The sequence below is a fragment of the Bos javanicus genome, chromosome 2 (assembly GCF_032452875.1).
Source record: "Bos javanicus breed banteng chromosome 2, ARS-OSU_banteng_1.0, whole genome shotgun sequence".
Lineage (NCBI taxonomy): Eukaryota > Metazoa > Chordata > Mammalia > Artiodactyla > Bovidae > Bos > Bos javanicus.
Window position 1 is genome coordinate 28467218 of NC_083869.1, and position 20428 is coordinate 28487645.

General features: G+C 38.5%; 1 protein-coding gene across 7 annotated transcripts in view; it reads right to left on the reverse strand.

The window, feature by feature from the left end:
• The window catches only part of B3GALT1 (beta-1,3-galactosyltransferase 1), a 625710-nt gene that overhangs the window by 84366 nt on the left and 520916 nt on the right, over positions 1-20428 (reverse strand). The gene's annotated exons all lie outside the window — the stretch shown is intronic.

Consider the following 20428-nt stretch of genomic DNA (forward strand, 5'->3'; position numbering starts at 1 on the left):
CTGAAGATAGAAATGGTAAACTGAAAACTCTACCATATTTCCCCATGAGTGCCGACCTACAACACACAGCCTGCTCCTATTTCATGTTCTCTGCCATCCACTATAAATTACACGTCCCACCAGCCTCTGCCCATAGCTTAGGGGGAGCTCTCCAGTAATCAGAGGAGTCACACAGTCAAAAGCTCTGTTATTTAACCTAAAATGTTTCTTTCTTTAATGTATTCTTATTATTCTCTCTTTATGGTTACTGTTAAGATAATTTCATGATCTTGTAAACAGAGCTTTTAAAGGGACTTGGATAGGTACCATAATTAGATTCGCCTATTTAGGAAGGCTTCACAGACAATTTAAGTTTTTAGAAATATATTTAGAAAAATACTTGCATACTTTTCTACTGAAAATCTTTAAGTGCATGCTCTGTTAAAATAAATTTCCCTCCAGGAGTGGGGAAGGGTGTATAATTACTTATTTATGGAATAATTAAGATAACATACTACATTCATTTGGATGAGCAGATCCTTTCATAGTGCTGTTGTATCATCTAATATTGCAATTCTTTGATTCTGAACGTGTGTACATTTTTAATTTTTCTTAATTGTTCTGAAATTCACATGAGAGACTACTAACCATTTTTAATGGAACAATGCAGTGTCATTTAGTATATTTACCATGTTATACACCACGACCTCTACTGACTTTGGAAATCTTTTCATTATCCCAAAAGGAAACCTTTTACCCTTTAAGCAGTCACTCTCTGTTCTCCTCTCTCTTCAGCCCTTGGAACCACCAAGGGCTTTCTGTTTCTCTAGATTTATCTATTCTAGAAATTACATATAAATGGAATCAAACAGTATGTGGCCATCTAAGTCAGGCTTCTTTCACTCAGCATAATGATGTCAAGGTTGGTCCACGTTGTAGCATGTATCACTACTTCATTCCCACGTATTTTCTTTTTTAATAATTATTTATTTATTTTTGGCTATGCTGGGTCTTTGCTGATGTGGGTTTTCCTCTAACTGTGGCCAGCAGGGACTATTGTCTAGTTGTGGCGTGTGGGCTTCTCCCGTTGCACAGCATAGGCTCTAGGGCATGCGGGCTTCAGTAGCTGCAGCTCCTGGGCACGAGCGCACAGGCTCAGTAGTTGTGGCACACGTGGTTAGTTGCTCTGTAGCATGTGGGATCCTCCCGGACCAGACATCAAACCCATGTTTCCTGCATTGGCAGGTGGACTCTTCACCACTGAGCCACGAGGGAAGCCACGCTTGTGTGCTTTTCACAGCATCTGACTCGTACATTTCCAGACTCTAATGCTTTCAAGCTAATGTTGGCTTGAAAAATAACTGCAAAGGTAAGCAATCCATGGGGTCATACTTCATAATCAGGTTCTAGAAAACCAAAGTGTTATAGAACACACAGGTTTACCCAAGAGCTACAGGATGCCTCCCTCCATCACACGGCATCACATTTATCGAGCCACTCTGCTGTTACTAAAAGAAATGAAGAGCCTATACTCTTTTAGAGATCTTCAACTCTGAAATGCTTTTTTTTTAATTTGAAAGAAGTTTCTTCCATAGTCTTCAGTTGTGTCATTAACATACAAGAGCACAATTTTTTAAAAAAATAATTTTTAATTGAAGAATAATTACAATGTTGTGTGTCTACTGAATATACATATGGGAAAAACCAACACAGCAGCTTTTGTGGTTGACTCTGAAAAGCCCTGGTGCATCCTGTCAATGACCATAAGACTGACACGTCCACTCTAACCCAGTCTGCCTGTCAGGTCAATAACACCTGTAGAGCTAAAATAGAGTGTAAGTCCATCACTGAAACTTCAGCATGGATCACTTTTCTGGTTTCAGAAAAGTGGCATTTTGTAGGAGCAGGAAACAATTCCAGGGGACAACTAAGCTTCCAAAGTACAGCAATTTAGTCAATAAGTCAGGCTTTATCAATGAAGTGTGCATTTGTAAGAAAATGTCAAGATGTACTAACAAAAAGATGTGAAAGAGTCCCTGGGAGCTTTATGGGCGTAGAATTGTTGTTGGAATTGACTATTTACTTGAAAGTGTTTGACAATGGAGAGCTGCATAGAGATGTCATCATGATAGATGTCTCCTCTTTGTTAGTGAGTTCTTGCAATTTTAGTGAGCCTTGCAGAGTACAGAATAAGCTCTTTAGAACATGATTACTAAAGTTGATTGTTAAAAGCAGTGCTCTCAACTTTTTGTACACACAGGAAAAGATTTTAGCACAGCACGTTAGGGTCAACGGTCAAAGCTCATCGTGACTGAAGGTGACTGGAACAGAGGTTCTGGTCACTCTGGATCTCATGAGTCATCCCTTGGGCTCAGAGTTCAAGATTTCAGCACACCAGCTTGGAGGCACTTGTATGTAATGTGATATTATGCATAAACATTTTTCATTCAAGATTCTTTTAGTCACAGGTAGTCTGTGTTAGGAAAAACTGCTTTGAAAACTAGCTTGCCTTTCTTGAGGTACTGTCTTAAATATAGTGGACGAAACATGGCAAAGATAACAAATGAACTCTTTCGTGATGTTTTCCTGAGTCAGTTTGCAACTTGTCTGAGATCTGTGATCCACATAGTGAGACAGACCTTGGTAGTTAGCAAGCAAATACTTTTCCTAACATTTGCGTTGACATTTTGATATACATTTTAAAAAGCTGAATGTTTTAAGATGTGTGATATTAAGTGGAAGGGATTACATATGTGGTAAATTCTTTTAATAGCTTCCATAATTCTCTGAACAGATGGATCCAACTCTCTCATCCAGTGATTACTCTGAAATTAATAACAGTTATGAGTTTGAGTGGCACTGTGAGAACAATACAATATGTGATGCTCTGGTTCTTACTGTTCTTTTTGATGGTTGTTTTCATAAACAGACATTCATATTTGGCCCTGCCTGCTGGGCACTAAACCACAGAGTCCCTGGACACATGAAATGACCAGTACCTACAAATGAGGAGAGGTTCTAACAGCTTCTCTGAGCATGCAAACCAAGGGACTTGTATTTCAACAATGCTCCATGTAGTAGCTCTGATCAATAAATACTAAACAAAGAAAAAATGCACACTGATCAGGACTAACTGCATCAGAAAAACAGGAAATCACTGTGAATATATTCTGTGCAAGCTGAGGAGCCTTTCCACAATAGAAAGAAAATGGAACTCTCATAGCAGGTAACTTAAATAAATCTGTTGGTCTTAAAATATTTACCAGCCTGAAATAGTTCTACTACCTTCCTGAGTCTGCCATTCCCTTCTCATCATGCAGATCATTAAATTCAGATAATCTACATATGGCAAGCAATTCCAAATGGCTCCAAATGTCTTTCTTCTGCTATGTAGCTTGTTTAAAAAGATTGAAAAAAATGTGTGGAGAGAAAGAAAAAAAAACCTGAACATGATGGCCAAATACTTCACTTATGTCTGACATCTAGTAACATTCAATAAATGAATGAAGAAAAGATGCATTTCTGCTAGGTAAATCTCTCTTAATGTTCCTCTGGACTCTCCGGTGAGAGTATACCTGCACAGATGTAGCCACCTCCCAATTCTGTGACCAAAATCCTTTCATTAGATGTCACTGTTAATTGGTAAGTGTCTCCTAAGGAGATAAACAAAGATGGGTATAAGAATCAGCCCAAGTACCCTCACTTTCCAAGGAGGTAGCACAGACTTGCTCTGGTAGGCCCACCCCTCAGTCTAGCAGAAAGGGATAAATTAGAGAAAATAGTTTAACATTTTAATCAATCCCTAGAGAATTTCACTCAAAAGGATTTGCCACCCCACTCATTTGATACTCCTTTATAAGCGTTCTTTTCCTTATGCGATCCATAAGAAACCATAAGATTCTGCTTATTAGAAGGACACAAATTACTTTAATGCCGAAGTTCTCTCCAAATCCTAAGACAAGGAGAGAAAAGACAAAATACTGAAGTAGCTGTTGGGTCTCTATTTTACCTGCTAATGGAAGAAGGATACAGACTCTTTTCCTTGTATCCAGTATAAATACAACTTAGTTCTGTTTTTCCACACAATTTATGTATTGATAAGGAAGAATGTTCAAACACTTCAATCTTAGAGCAAAAAAAAAAAAAAAGACAGGAAGGTGAAAAGTATAGTGTGGGTCATAGGGAAACAAGACAATGGACACAGAGGAGTTGACAGAAGGGAGAAGCAGGGAAAGGAAAAGGAGAAAAAATGCAGAGGAGAAAAGTAGAGAGAAGTAAAGTAGAACACAAGCAAGTAAAGCAAGTAAATGGTGAACTGATTTAAAGAGGAACACCTGTTTCGTTTATCCTTCAACTACAAATATTCATCCACCAAATGCCTATGTTTTTCGGGGTCCCTAGCTTTGGTATTTAAAACATATGGATTGGATGAATGGACAGATTATCCCCACATTCATGCTTATTCTAGACCAGTAGTTCTCAGCCTCAGAACTACTGACAATTTGGGTCAGATGATTTTTCTGATGTGGAGCCTGACTTATGCATCACAGGATGCTTAGCAGCATCTCTGGTCTTCACCCACTACATGCATGCATGCATGCTAAGTTGCTTCAGTCGTGTCCAACTCTTTGTGACCGTATGGACTGCAGCCCAGCAGGCTCCTCTTTCCATGGGATACTCCAGGCAAGAATACTGGAGTGAACTGCCATGCCCTCCTCCAGGGGATCTTCCTGAACCAGGCATCTAACCTATGTCTCTTGCACTGCAGGCGGATTCTTTACCACTGAGCCACCAGGGAAGCCCTCACCCACTACATGCTCCCAGTCAATTGTGACAAAAAAAGTATCTTTGTTTATTGCCAAATGTCTCCTAAGGCAAAACTGCCCCCGGTTAAGAACCACTGTTCTAGGCTTATGGACCCACTCAGTGCTGGAAATATACTTGGTCATTAATGACAATATACTGGATAGACATCACAATAAAATGTCTTTTTAAAAATTGTTCTTAGGAAATTATAAATGTCCTCTTTTGGAGGAATGCTATAACAGTTTCATACAAGGTTTTATTTTCTCTAAGGAAAATAGTTTTGTTGGTAGATACAATGATTCATAATGATCATTAGCATTAATAGATGATATACTACTGAATGTCATCAAGTTTCATGTTCATATTATATATGTAGTTTACCTGTTCATTTTAATTTCTGTTATTACAAAAACTATTATAAACTCTGTTTTCCCCCAACTCAACTCTACTGTATTTTCCAAATTAGAACCGGTATGTGCCCGAAATTCAGAAAAATTCAATGTGATTTTAATTCTCTCTTACTCTTCTTCTCTCCAGCAGATTCTGGGAAGTTACTATGATCAACTTTTATTCCATATAAGAAGACAAGTTGATGTATGGCAAAACCAATACAATATTGTAAAGTAATTAACCTCCAATTAAAATAAATTTTTATTAAAAAATTAAAAAAATAAAATAATAATAATAAAAAAAAATAATTGTCTCAGCTGAGGCCCAAGGCTCAGAAGGCTTTATCTGAGTCTCTTTCTGTTTTTTTTTTTTTTTAAAGATCACTGCTGCTGCTACTGCTGCTAAGTCGATTTAGTCATGTCCGACTCTGTGCGACCCCAGAGACAGCAGCCCCCCAGGCTCCCCTGTCCCTGGGATTCTCCAGGCAAGAACACTGGAGTGGGTTGCCATTGCCTTCTCAGTTTTCAAAGACAAAAACAAGCCAAATAATACCAGACTTAAGGTGCAGAGGCAGAAGATATTAAGAAGAGGTGGCAAGAATACACAGAAGAACTGTACAAAAAAGATCTTCACGACCGAGATAATCACAATGGTGTGATCACTCACCTAGAGCCAGCCATCTTGGAATATGAAGTCAAGTGGGCCTTAGGAAGCATCACTACAAAGAAAGCTAGTGGAGGTGATGAAATTCCAGTGGAGCTATTTCAAATCCTAAAAGATGATGCTGTTAAAGTGCTGCACTCATTATGCCAGCAAATCTGGAAAACTCAGCAGTGGCCACGGGACTGGAAAAGTTCTATTTTCATTCCAATCCCAAAGAAAGGCAATGCCAAAGAATGCTGAAACTACCGCACACCTGCACTCATCTCACATGCTAGTAAAGTAATGCTCAAAATTCTCCAAGCCAGGATTCAACAGTACGTGAACCATGAACTTTCAGATGTTCAAGCTGGATTTAGAAAAGGCAGAGGAACCAGAGATCAAATTGCCAACATCCGTTGGATCATTGAAAAAGCAAGAGTTCCAGAAAAACATCTACTTCTGTTTGATTGACTATGCCAAAGCCTTTGACTGTGTGGATTACAATAAGCTGTGGAAAATTCTTCAAGAGATGGGAATACCAGACCACCTGATCTGCCTCTTGAGAAACCTATATGCAGGTCAGGAGGCAACAGTTAGAATGGACATGGAACAACAGACTGGTTCCAAACAGAAAAAGGAGTACGTCAAGGCTGTATATTGTCACCCTGCTTATTTAACTTATATGCAGAGTACATCATGAGAAATGCTGGGCTGGATGAAGCACAAGCTGGAATCAAGATTTCCAGGAGAAATATCAATAACCTCAGAGATGCAGATGACACTACCCTTATGGCAGAAAGTGAAGAGGAACTAAAGAGCATCTTGATGAAAGTGAAAGAGGAGAGTGAGGAAGTTGGCTTAAAGCTCAACATTCAGAAAACTAAGATCATGGCATCCGGTCCCATCACTTCATGGCAAATAGATGGGGAAACAGTGGAAACGGTGGCAGACTTTAGTTTTTGGGCTCCAAAATCACTGCAGATGGTGATTGCAGCCCTGAAATTAAAAGATGCTTACTCCTTGGAAGAAAAGTTATGACCAACCTAGACAACATATTAAAAAGCAGAGACATTACTTTGCCAACAAAGGTCCGGAGAGTCAAAGCTATGGTTTTTCCAGTAGTCATGTATGTATGTGAGAGTTGGACTCTAAAGAAAGCTGAGCGCCGAAGAATTGATGCTTTTGAACTATGGTGTTGGAGAAGACTCCTGAGAGTCCCTTGGACTGCAAGGAGATCCAACCAGTCCATCCTAAAGGAAATCAGTCCTGAATATTCATTGGAAGGACTGATGCTGAAGCTGAAACTCCAATACTTTGGCCACCTGATGTAAAGAGCTGACTCATTTGAAAAGACCCTGATGCTGGGAAAGATTGAAGGAGTAAGGAGAAGGGGACAGCAGAGGAAGAAATGGTTGGATGGCATCACCAACTCAATGGGCAGGAGTTTGAGTAAGCTCTGGGAGTTGGTGATGGACAGGGAGGCCTGGCTTGCTGCAGTCCATGGGGTCGCAAAGAGTCGGACACGACTGAGTAACTGAACTGAACTGAATTAAGGTGCACAATGGCAAGAGGAATTAAAAAAATTCTCCTAAATGTTACTCCTAATTGTCTTAAGATTTAAATCATGTTTGTCACTGTAGACTCTCAGATATTTAGAAAGGAGAAATTGAAGTTGCATAGTGTCCCATTTCACAGACCAGGAAACCAAGGCAGGGAGCTGATGAAAAGTAATTCATGTGTTTGTTAAGGAGTATGTTGGATACAGAAAAGCACTGCTGCTTAATCCACACGCAGGCTCTGACCCAATTTCCACTAAGCTTATCCAGTGCCTCTGATGGGGTCAGTGATGCACTGGCTCATTCACCCGTGTTCTCTAATCTACTGCTCAGAAAGCTGTGTGTCATCAGTTCTGTCATTCACACTTCAGAGGAGACAGGTTTCGTAAGATAATGTAATTTTCACAGGTTCGAGAAAGTCAGTGTCAGGATTGGGATGTGGACAGGGTCTTCTAATTCTAGGATTACGGCTTTTCCTCTATACTGTGTTAATTTCCATGAACGGATGGTTGGGGCAAAAAGGGGTGGAATTTTCCCCACAAAACACCCCCCAACATGCTTTTCATGTCCAGAATCCCCCATCATTCACATCTATGTTCCCATCATGTGAATGACATAAACTCGCAAAGATGGGAGAGATAACATCTAGGTCTGGAGGTTCTGAAGGTAACTACAGAGGTCAGAAACATCTCTGGAGGTGGGAAGCGTCTGAGATACCTGTAATTGTGTTTGTGTGTGTCCAGAGTTACATAGCCATCTCTTTGTACAGCTGCTTAATACATTTTCTGATGTTCTTTTTGTACTCTGGTTTCTTTCACTTGATTACAGACACCTAAAGGATAAGGACTCTGTTGATGGTTTCTCTTGAGTCTTTTAACAGTACCTAGAGCAAAGCTGCGGAGAAGGCAATGGCACCCCACTCCAGTACTCTTGCCCGGAAAATCCCAAGGATGGAGGAGCCTGGAAGGCTGTAGTCCATGGGGTCACTGAAGGTTTGACACTACTGAGCAACTTCATTTTCACTTTTCACGTTCATGCATTGGAGAAGGAAATGGAAACCCACTCCAGTGTTCCTGCCTGGAGAATCCCAGGGATGGAGGAGCCTGGTGGGCTGCCGTCTATGGGGTCGCACAGAGTCAGACACGACTGAAGTGACTTAGCAGCAGCAGCAGCAGAGCAAAGCTGTTTTAAGTTTCCTAAGATTCCTGTGAATACTACTAAATTATAAAAAAATCCAACGTTGCATGATCTTACTTATAGTCTAAATAGCAGGGAACTTGGGGAATGCTCGAAATAGACTATTTAAAAACTCCTTTGGTAAAACAGTGCTTGAACCAGAGGAAAGGAGACCTTAAACATTAGAATTCTGCTTAACACTGTACCTCACAGCCTTCCTTTGAATTGATTCTCCTCCTATTTTTGTGTTTTGGTAATCTTATATTCCATGTCATTCATTTATAGCATGCTGGAGTCTCATGCATACATGCACGCTCAGTCATGTCCGACTCTTTGTGACCCCATGGACTGTAGCCCGCTAGGCTCCTGTGTCCATGGGATTCTCCAGGCAAGAATACTGGAATGGGTTGCCATTTCCTCCTCCAGGGGTGTCTCATGAGCTAATTAAAAATAAATGTTTTGCAAGTATGTGTAAGTTGATGGTAGGAAATCTAGAAATTATAGAAAAGTATAAGAAAGAGAAGAATATCATCCATAGCTCAGGGATAACTACTATATCCCTGGTTTTGGGTACTCTAACTTTGAGTTTAGTTTCCATATGTATATGCATATATAATCCCTCTTTCTTCAACTGTGTGTGTGTCTCTTTCTCTCTTTATATGTGTTTACTTTAAAAAATTGCACTCATCTCACACGCTAGTAAAGTAATGCTCAAAATTCTCCAAGCCAGGCTTCAGGAATATGTGAACCGGGGACTTCCTGATGTTCAAGCTGGTTTTAGAAAAGGCAGAGGAACCAGAGATCAAATTGCCAACATCTGCTGGATCATGGAAAAAGCAAGAGAGTTCCCGAAAAACATCTATTTCCGCTTTATGGACTATGCCAAAGCCTTTGACTGTGTGGATCACAATAAACTGTGGAAAATTCTGAAAGAAATGGGAATACCAGACCACCTGATCTGCCTCTTGAGAAACCTATATGCAGGTCAGGAGGCAACAGTTAGAATGGACATGGAACAACAGACTGGTTCCAAACAGAAAAAGGAGTACGTCAAGGCTGTATATTGTCACCCTGCTTATTTAACTTATATGCAGAGTACATCATGAGAAATGCTGGGCTGGATGAAGCACAAGCTGGAATCAAGATTTCCAGGAGAAATATCAATAACCTCAGATATGCAGATGACACCACCCTTATGGCAGAAAGTGAAGAGGAACTCAAAAGCCTCTTGATGAAAGTGAAAGTGGAGAGTGAAAAAGTGGGCTTAAAGCTCAACATTCAGAAAACTAAGAACATGGCATCTGGTCCCATCACTTCATGGGAAATAGATGGGGAGACAGTGGAAATAGTGTCAGACTTTCTTTTTTGGGCTCCAAAATCACTGCAGATGGTGACTGCAGCCGTGAAATTAAAAGACGCTTACTCCTTGGAAGGAAAGTTATGACCAACCTAGATAGCATATTGAAAAGCAGAGACATTACTTTGCCAACAAAGGTTGGTCTAGTCAAGGCTATGGTTTTTCCAGTGGTCATGTATGGATGTGAGAGTTGGACTGTGAAGAAAGCTGAGTGCCAAAGAATTGATGCTTTTGAACTGTGGTGTTGGAGAAGACTCTTGAGAGTCCCTTGGACTGCAAGGAGATCCAACCAGTCCATTCTGAAGGATATCAGCCCTGGGATTTCTTTGGAAGGACTGATGCTAAAGCTGAAACTCCAGTACTTTGGCCACCTCATGTGAAGAGTTGACTCATTGGAAAAGACCCCGATGCTGGGAGGGATTGGGGGCAGGAGGAGAAGGGGATGACAGAGGATGAGATGGCTGGATGGCATCACTGACTCGATGGACGTGAGTCTGAGTGAACTCCGGGAGTTGGTGATGGACAGGGAGGCCTGGCATGCTGCGATTCATGGGGTCGCAAAGAGTCAGACATGACTGAGCGACTGAACTGAACTTTAAAAGATGAACTGGAATTATATTCTTTACAGTTTATACTTTTATGCAACATTATATCATGAACATTTGAGCATTTTTTTGTAAACATACCTTTTACTGGATAGAAAATATACCATCATTTGTACATAGTATAATTTAACTGATTTCATACTGCAAATATTTAACTGGTTTAAATTTTTTGTCTCAAGTAACAGCATAAAGAATTTCCTTATTTCCAAATCTTAATCTGTACCTATATTTATCTTCCTTCTTACAGAGTTCCAGAACTCACATTACTGGTTATAAAGGCAGAAACATTTTAGGTTTTCCGGGAAGGTTAAATTTCCTACTACAAATTACACATGGGAATGGTTATCTAAAGGAACCTCATCAGCATTAAACTGTATCATTTAAAAATTAGTGCTTCTGCTCTGAGAGGCAAATGATAATATCCTATTACTACTTTAATTTGCAATTTTGATTGTTAGTGAGTTTGGGTTTTAATAAATTTATTAATGTAATTAAGGAAACCTACTTCATTAGCTTAAGTTCAGTCTTAAGAATAAACAGAGAGCTACAGAAGCAAATATCCAAAGGCCAATGATTTCTTCAGTTTCATATAGAAAAATAAAATTCTGAGAATGACAACAGCAAGGAAAACTGTTCTTCATTTTTTCCGTAATATTCTTATTTTAATATGGGTTATAGGTGCTTGCTGGGATCAGGGTATAAAAAAGGTAGGGGACTTTGGCTCTTTAATCCATGTTTATTGTAATGCTAACAAATATTCAAATGATGATTATAAGAATGATTGTTAGAAAGTCTGAACATACTAGCTCACATAGTTTACTGTAACATGGGATTCTTTTCAATTTTTAAATTATTTTTTGTTTTACAATGTTGTGTTGGTTTCTACTACACAACATGAATCAGCCATAATTATGCATATATCCCCTCCCTCCATCCTACCCCTCTAGGCCATCATACAGCACCAGACTGGGCTCCCTGTATTATACAGCAACTTCTCACCAACTATCCATTTTACACACAACAGTGTGTATATGTTATAGTACTCTCTCCATTGGTCCTGCTCGCTCCCTCTCCCACTGAGCCCACAAGTCCATTCTCTATGTCAGCAGCTCCATTCCTCCCCTGCAAATAGGTTCATCAACACTACTTTTCTAGATTCCATATATGTGTGTTAATGTATTTGTTTTTCTCTTTCTGACTTACTTTTCTCTGTATAACAGCTCTAGGTCCATCCACCTCACTAGAACTGACTCAAATTTGTTCTTTTTTGTGGCTGAGTAATATTCCATTGTATATATGCAACACATCTTCTTTATCCATTCATCTGTCGATGGACATCTACGTTGCTTCCATGTCCTGGCTATTGTAAATAATGCTGCAATGAACATTGGGTACAAGTGTCTTGGAATGTGGTTTTCTCAGGGTATATGTCCAGTAGTGGGGTTGCTTGGTCATTTGGTAGATTTATTCCTAGTTTTTAAAGGACTCTCCATGAGAAATTACTTTTTCAGTGATTTTATTATTACCCTGCTTAAACAGTCACATGGTGGTTCAACAAAAGAACAACTGAACACTGCTGCTGCTAAGTCGCTTCAGTCGTGTCTGACTCTGTGCGACCCCATAGACGGCAGCCCACCAGGCTCCCCGTCCCTGGGACTCTCCAGGCAAGAACACTGGAGTGGGTTGCCATTTCCTTCTCCAATGCATGAAAGTGAAAAGTGCAAGTGAAGTCGCTCAGTCCTGTAAGTCTAGGCATAAGTAATAGTCTTTCAATAGTTCAAAAAATAGGACACTATTTCAATTTCAATCTGAAGCATGGATCTTTCAACTGAGTATTCAGAATAGCTAGCTATCAGTTTAAGGGGAAGGCAATGGTACCCCGCCTCCATGGACAGAGGAGCCTGGTAGGCTGCAGTCCTTGGGGTTGCTAGGAGTCGGACACAACTGAGCGACTTCACTTTCACTTTTCACTTTCATGCACTGGAGAAGGAAATGGCAACCCACTCCAGTGTTCTTGCCTGGAGAATCCCAGGGATGGGGGAGCCTGGTGAGCTGCCGTCTCTGGGGTTGCACAGAGTCGGACATGACTGAAGCGACTTAGCAGCAGCAGCAGCAGCTATCAGTTTAACCATACTTTCTGGTGTGGATTGGGACCTTTTTATGTCAGAAGAATAAATCTCCTCCAAGTTACTAGATTGATAAGAATAAATGACCACCTGGACTTGGGTATGGTTTCCCCAAGTTGTTTTACTTTGGAATCAGCTAACAAGTATGCAAAAGAGTGGTAAGAGATAAAAAAATAAATAAATAAAACAAACACATGATTGGATATGGTTCCCACTGCTTTTGAAATTCTTTCTAGAAATACTGAAGTATAGTACTTTAGCAGCCTATGAGGAGTGATGAATCTGCTAAAGGAGCCTAGAATTTTGTGCTCACTGAATTTTGTAACCTTTGCTTAGGAAAGTTCATGCAGAATTGGAGAGTCTGACCACTACCATATAGGCAACACCTTGTTTTTCTGCAGTTAATTTCTTCTTCCTTCTATTTTTCACTTATCATTTGGCCTAAATAAGGATCCAAACCTAACATGCCTCTGCTGCATGTGACTTCCATTATTTCATGCATCTTCTTATGCAATTCTTTGTAGAGTTTATGGTAAATCATTTTAAAGTGCCAGTGATGGAAACATATCCATGAACTATAAATTTAATATCATGAAAATTCACAGTAAATTAGGGCAAGGTAAACTTGATACTAATGTTTTCCTTATAAATAAATAAATAAATATATATATACACACACATACATATATGTACCATACATATATATGTAAATATTATATGGTTGAATTATACCTTCAAATATAATATTATATATATATATATATATATATATAAAATTAAAAGTTGCTTCTAAATTACCTGGTTCTAGAATCCATTCTAAATGGGCAAAAAATTATTCTATGAGCTAAAATTTATATATGGATAAATTCATTAATTGATTTATTCATCCTAAAAACACTTATTGAGTTAATATTTGCCAACTGCCCCATTCATTCATTCATACCTCAACACAACACACATTAATTCCTCCTCTCCTCAAATCAATGCACTATGCCACAGTGAACAGGCTATTATCCTTTCACTAAGAAGCTCAGAGAAACTTTTGCTAAAACTGATAGTAGAGGCTTCAGATCACCTCTGTCTAGAAGACAATTTTTTTTTTTTTTTTTGCTGGGAAAATTCTGCATTTAAGAAATTAGGAAACATTTGGACAGCTCTATTAAGTGATAATTATCTCTTGACAGGTATCAATAAAATTTAATCAGTATCACTGCATATGTTTAGATGAGCTTGAGAAGAGTAATATATTTGGTAAGTTATATATTTGCAAGTGCTAAAATGTTTAGGAGATTAATAAGGAAACATAAAACTAGAGTGACCTTTAATCTTGTAATTACAAATGGAAATGCATATGTAGCTAATCAAAAGGTCTTGTGCTGCATATCTAAAAGTAAGGTACCTTACTGATTCACTGGGTCTCCAAAATTGAGACTCTGTCTTAGAGAGCATTTCTACTTCTACAAGTTGTAAGCCATTCAGGGTTACATGATAATGGATAGCAGTTAAACACAGGGCTTTCCAGTTACACAGACTTGAGTTCAAATTCTGAGTTAGCCATTTATTAATAGTGTGACCTACGGTAGATATTTAACCTAAGCCTGCGATTTCCTTGTTCATAAAATAATAACAGTCACTTTTCATGGTTGTTATAACAACTAAATGAGATAATGTATAAAAAGCTTCAGTGACACTTCCTGGCACTGAGCAAATGCTTAATACATAGCACTATTATTACACAAAATATCATTATGACTTTCTTCTCAGGTCAGCTTTAAAAAACAACCAATTTTAAGAGCATGTCAAGATACTGCATTGTTCAGGGTTTCTAAACCAACTCATCTAGGGGCTTACTTTGTAGCTTGTCAATCAAGCAACATGATTCTGATTATCCAGTTTATCATCCTAATGTCTGGGAGTAGAAGCTATGCCACCCTTTTTGGTTTCCTCTGTCAAATATTAATGAGCTATTTTACATAGAAAAATCCTTTTTGTCTAACAGAGAGTTGAGGTATTAATAAAAGGTAGCATAACTTCCATGCACTAAGTTATTGGTAAAGCTCTGGCAAGCAAATCCTAAGCAGAACCATCTTTCTCTCATTTTTATTTAACTATTGGTTAAATTATTGATTTCCAGGTTCTAATTAAAAACTGCCTGGCCAAATTCCAAATATGAGTGAAACAGGGACTCTCCAATGAATGCTATACTTCTGGGCTTTCCCTTTGACTTGTTGTTTAGCTGTTAAGTTGTGTCCAACTTTTTTCCAATCCTGTGGACTGTAGTCTGCCAGGCTCCTCTGTTCATGGGATTTTCCAGGCAAGGATAAATAGAGTGGGTTGCCATTTCCTTCTCCAGGGGATTTTCCTGACCCAGGGGTGGAAACTGTATCTCCTCGTGTTCGTAGGCAGGTCCTTTGCCACTGAGCCACCTGGGAAGCCCTTTCCTCTGATTACTCCTCATTTTAACCTGGCCTCTTTCCATTCCTTCAATTTGTGTACAGTAAGAGGTGTTCTAAGAAGAAATGTCTAAGAGGTGTTTCTAAGAAGAAAATCTGTTGAAGGTGGCCATGTGAAACCACTTTAGTCATCTTTGCTACAAATTCATGTATACATGAAAAAATATATTCAAATGATAGCTAAAGAGTATATTTATTCACAGCATGTTGGAGATATCAGTTACTCAGAACCAGAGCTATTTGACTGTAAAAAACAGACATATTTAGGATTGTATGGAAAAAGGAAAAAGGGAGAAAATAAGTCTTTATGGTATTTCCAGTATAGATAGGTACTACAAAGACACTTCCACAAGTTATCACATTTAGTTCTCACAAAGATCCTGGAATGTATTATTAGTCCATATTTTTAAGTCAGGAAACAAAGAACTGAAATAAAATGCTTGCCCAAGATTGTAAAGCCAACAAGGCGTGGAACTATAATTTGAACACAGAGCTAATTGCAAAACCTATCTTTATTCCACTACTCAATGCAGAAAACAGCTTGCTTCTCCAAAAGGACTTATCAGTTCTTAATAAATGTTTACTGGACCCCTAGCTGCTGTCAAGGATGGGGCTGGGGAGAGGCACAGTGAAGGCCCTGGGAGATCGAGCTTTTGACTTAAGGAACTAAACATTTAATTGGGCATTTATAAATTTCTCTGACATCCTAAATTTTCTATGTCCATTTACAATACTCAGAATTCACAGAGTACTTCATGGCCTAATTAAAAGGGGCCCTGATGTAAAAAATGATACACTTTTAGCATAAAACTTAAGAGAAAATCTTTGTGACTCTGGCTTAGGTAAAGATTCTAGACTCAGTACTAATAGCATGATCCTTGAAAGATGAAAGTTGGTAAATTGGATTTTATCAGGATAAAAACTTTGCTCTGAGAAAGACACTAAGAGAATGAAAAGACCAGCCACACATAGAAGGGGAATATTTTCAAACCACAACACCAACAAAAAACTGATATCCAGACTATATAAAGAACTCTCAAAACTCAGCAAGGAAAAACCCAATTAGAAATGAAACAAAGATTTGAATGGACATTTGGCCAAAAAGGATAGGATATACAAGTGGAAAATAAGTACATGAAAAAATATATAATCTCATTAGTCTTTCAGTTCAGTTCAGTTGCTCAGTCGTGTCTGAGTCTTTGTGACCCCATGAATTGCAGCATGCCAAGCCTCCCTGTCCATCACCAACTCCCGAAGTTCACCCAAACTCACGTCCATCGAGTCGGTGATGCCATACAGCCATCTCATCCTCTGTCATCCCCTTCTCCTCCTGCCCCTAATCCCTCCCAGCATCAGGGTCTTTTCCAATGAGTCAACTCTTCGCATATTAGTCTTTAGAGAAATGCAAATTAAACCTACAATGAGATATTATTGTATCCCTATTAGAGTGGCTAAAACAAAAACTAAACAAGCAAGCAAAGAAAGAAAGAAACCCTGACAACAGCACTTGTAGAGGAAGATGTAGACCAACTGGAACATTCATGCACTGCTGGTGGAAATGTCAAATGGTAGTCATTCTGCAAAACAGTTTAGCAGTTTCCCACAAAGTTAAACTTATGCTTATCATATGACCAGGAAATTCTACTTCTAGGTATTTCAGATGAAACGAAAATTCATGTTAACACAAAACTCTGAATGCATTGTTCGTATCTGCCCAAACCTGGTAACAAGCCAGGTTCCTCAAACAAGTCCCTCAGCTGAGGAATAGATTAACTATGGTATATCCATATAGTAGAATACTACTCAGGAATAAAAATAAATAAACTATTGATATCTGCAAGAGTATTTACCTGCCTGCCTATCTATTTACCATATGTACTGCATTTGGATGAATCTCCAATGCATTATGCTAAGGCAAAGAAGGCAGACTCAAGGCTACTGTATGATTCCATTCATACCATATTATGGAAATAACAAAACTATAGAGATAGAAAATAGTTCTGTTCTCTGTTATGGATGGGGAAAGAGTTAAATTACAAAGGGGCAGCAATGGATTTTGGGGAGTATAATGATGGAACTATTTCGTATGTTAATTGTGGTGGTGCATTTGTCAAAACTCATAAGAAATACATGCCACAGAGTGAATCTTATTGTACACAACTTTTTAAAAGATGATAATTAAATTTCAAAATAGTGAAAAAAGAAGACACTGAGATTTAGGAAACTCGGCAACAGGCTCTACTCTTCCCTAGTTAGCTTTGGAGGAAAGCAGAAAGCATCTGCAGGGACTGGGGTCTCACTCTAGGCTTATTTCTCGCGTCTGTCACATCTGTACTCTCCAGAGCTGTGCAGACCAAAGTGACAGTTTACAAGGTCTGGGAGTTCAGAGGCTTCTTTTGTGTCTAGTGGGGTTGGCCTGGGATCTCAGAGCTGCTAGACTGCCTGTCCATGGGCACCAGGTACCCTCAGGAGAACCCAAGTAATTCAATGCAATTCCAAATACAATCTTTTTTTTTTTTTTTGCTGCCACTTAGCTCTTTAAAGATAGATTTAATAGAAAAAGTTCTTATAATAGCTAATCCTTTAAAGGTGAGAAAATTAGGCAATTTTGGAAGTATATTACCTTTCTAAGCTGACTAGGATCCTGTTAAGCAATAATTTTCTAAATGGAATAGCAAATGTAACAAGACTCTAATTTATGATTAAGACATTAGTAAAAGCAAACAGGATCCAAAGGCACCTTGGCTATTGTTAGAATCTCCCCACACTCACTACCAAGTGCTACCAAACTTTGCAATTTCCAAATGCCTTTCATGTACTCCAGGGAACTTTAAGTGCATTTTCAAGGTAGGGAGATTTGAGGGGTCTGAGAGAGTCGCTGGTGACACCACCAAGGAAAAGATGAATTTATGAACTTTTCGGAGGCAAATATCTACTATACACACTGGGAATAACCTTTATTTTTCCAAGTGTCAGTCTGAGTAGCTAACATTTTAATTTATGGCCTGATATCTTTGAGAATAAATGTGTTCCTGTCATCAAAATAACTGCCTCTCCTGTGAGTGGAATTTGCAATTGCACCATCATTCCACATCCTCTAACCCAGAGAGGATATGTCTTACAAGTTAGCAGGCTTTCCTCAGAAGGCGATGTTGTAGACACTGAGAGCGGAAGTCTTTTTACCCACCAGTTTTCAGACCACGATGGCTAATTTCATTTAAGGAAAACAAAACACCACCAGTCAGAAGCAAAGGTTCATAATCCTACCATTCAGGGTAAAGATTTTAGTTTCTGGGAACCACGGAGTGAATAAATTATTACAATGTTTAGAAACTTCTTCATATACTTAACAAATGCCTTTCTCATTAGAACTGTAAAGATTAATAAAACTTTCTCATATAATTCTCCTTTTGAAAAGATTCTAAATTTACCCCATTTAGCTGGAGAAGGGAATGGCTGCCCACTCCAGTATTCTTGCCTGGAGAATTCCATGGATAGAGGAGCCTGGCGGGCTACAGTCCACGGGGTTGCAAAGAGTTGGACAGGACTGAGTAACTAACACTTTCATTTTCACCTCATTAAGGCCAAGTGTAACTGAAATGCTCATTTTTCTCCTTAACCTGGCAAGCTGGCAAATACCCAAAGACAGTCATATGACTACATCCTTGTTTGCTTTCTCTGGTCTTTGTAAGGCTCAGACTACCCAGGCTTCCCTGGGGGACACCCAAGCAGCCGGTCTTCTGGTGTGGATCAAGATTCAGTGTAGAAAGCCATTACTTATTTTCACATCTTCATGTTCTAATAAATCTGGGGCTGAAGGAAAGCAATATGTGGAGTCTTTCCTTATTTGCATTCATTATTTGCTCTACTATGTTTTGGGCCCTTTAGCTAATTTGGAATGAATTGAGGAATAATTATTTTTCTTTTTTTTTCTTAAAAGTATGTTTATCTAGGAATAAAATTATAAAACTCATTAAACTCTCAAAGTGTGTTCACTTTACATATTTATAAAAGCACACTCAAGATGCATAAATAAAAATGAGTGTTTTTTGTATTTATGCCAACCTAATTTAGACCTTTATAAAACAATAACAGGGTAAGGTTATTTCTGAGACTAACCCAATCATGTCTTTGGGTTTCACTATGCATCTGCATGCCTACACCTGGGTATGCACTTCCTTCTCTGCTGTGTAGGCAACTGCTACATATTTAATGTAGATTACAGCACTATTTGGAGCTCTTACACCTGAAAAAAGAAAATGTTTATACTGTTAATAATTCTAGTGAAAAGTATAAACTATACTATAGAATTAAGAGGGAAAATGAGAAGTCAACTTTGGAATATTGTAATCTATTTAGGATTAATTTATAAATATGATAATGGGGATTAATGCTGGAACCCTAATGATTCTTTGGAATTCAGTGACGAAATAGAGCAGAGGAGTTTTGTGAAGGAAAGGAGCACTGGATATTTAATGTGGACTACAGTGCTACTTGGAGCTCTGACACCTGCAAAAAGGAAAGTTTTCTAGTGAAACAAATCTTGCTATTGAAATGAGGTAACTGTATGCATGAATACAAGGTATCTCTTCCCATAACACTCAAAAATGGAGTGTTTTATATTCCGTAACTTTTAAGCTAGAGTGATTTCATTTTCAAAAGCATCTCCTCTACTTCCATGTAAATGACTCTTGGCTGCATTCTATCCCAAACCTTTGGCCTTCATGAAAACTCATCAGGACTAGGATCCTTTGTCTTCAAGGATGTGGGTGCAGCTTCTATTTTCCTTTGTTCCTCTTAAGACTATTTAGTACTTTTCTTTAGGGGCTAATAAGGAATCCAGTAATCAAAAGACTTTCTTTCTTTAAACATAGATACACTATGTTTCTATTTTCACACCTGAATAGTTTTCAAAATACTAGAGTTCTCAAAATGCCTCTGTTGGACACAGACTACTGAGAAGGAGGGGCAGACCACAATTTATCTTCTCTCTTGTCTCAACAGATGCTGTCCACTTTGTTTAAAACATGCAGTTGTTATGTTCATTCCAAATGGTTTATTTACTCTTTTATTGATAAGCTTATTAAACCAAGTTGTTCCTTTTGCCCTTCCTATCACTAATAATAGAAAAAGGCAACTAAAAGTGGAAAGGAAATATTAGTTTCCCCCATCTTTACTTTCATGAATATTTTCAGCACTTATTTTATTTCAAGATAAGAGTCTGCTGACTTATCCACTTATGGCATTTTCGTAACAGCTAGTATCATTCTGTAAACCTAGGTACTTGGTAAACATTTGTTGTTTTTAATTATTTTAACCACAAATGCAGCTTAATTAT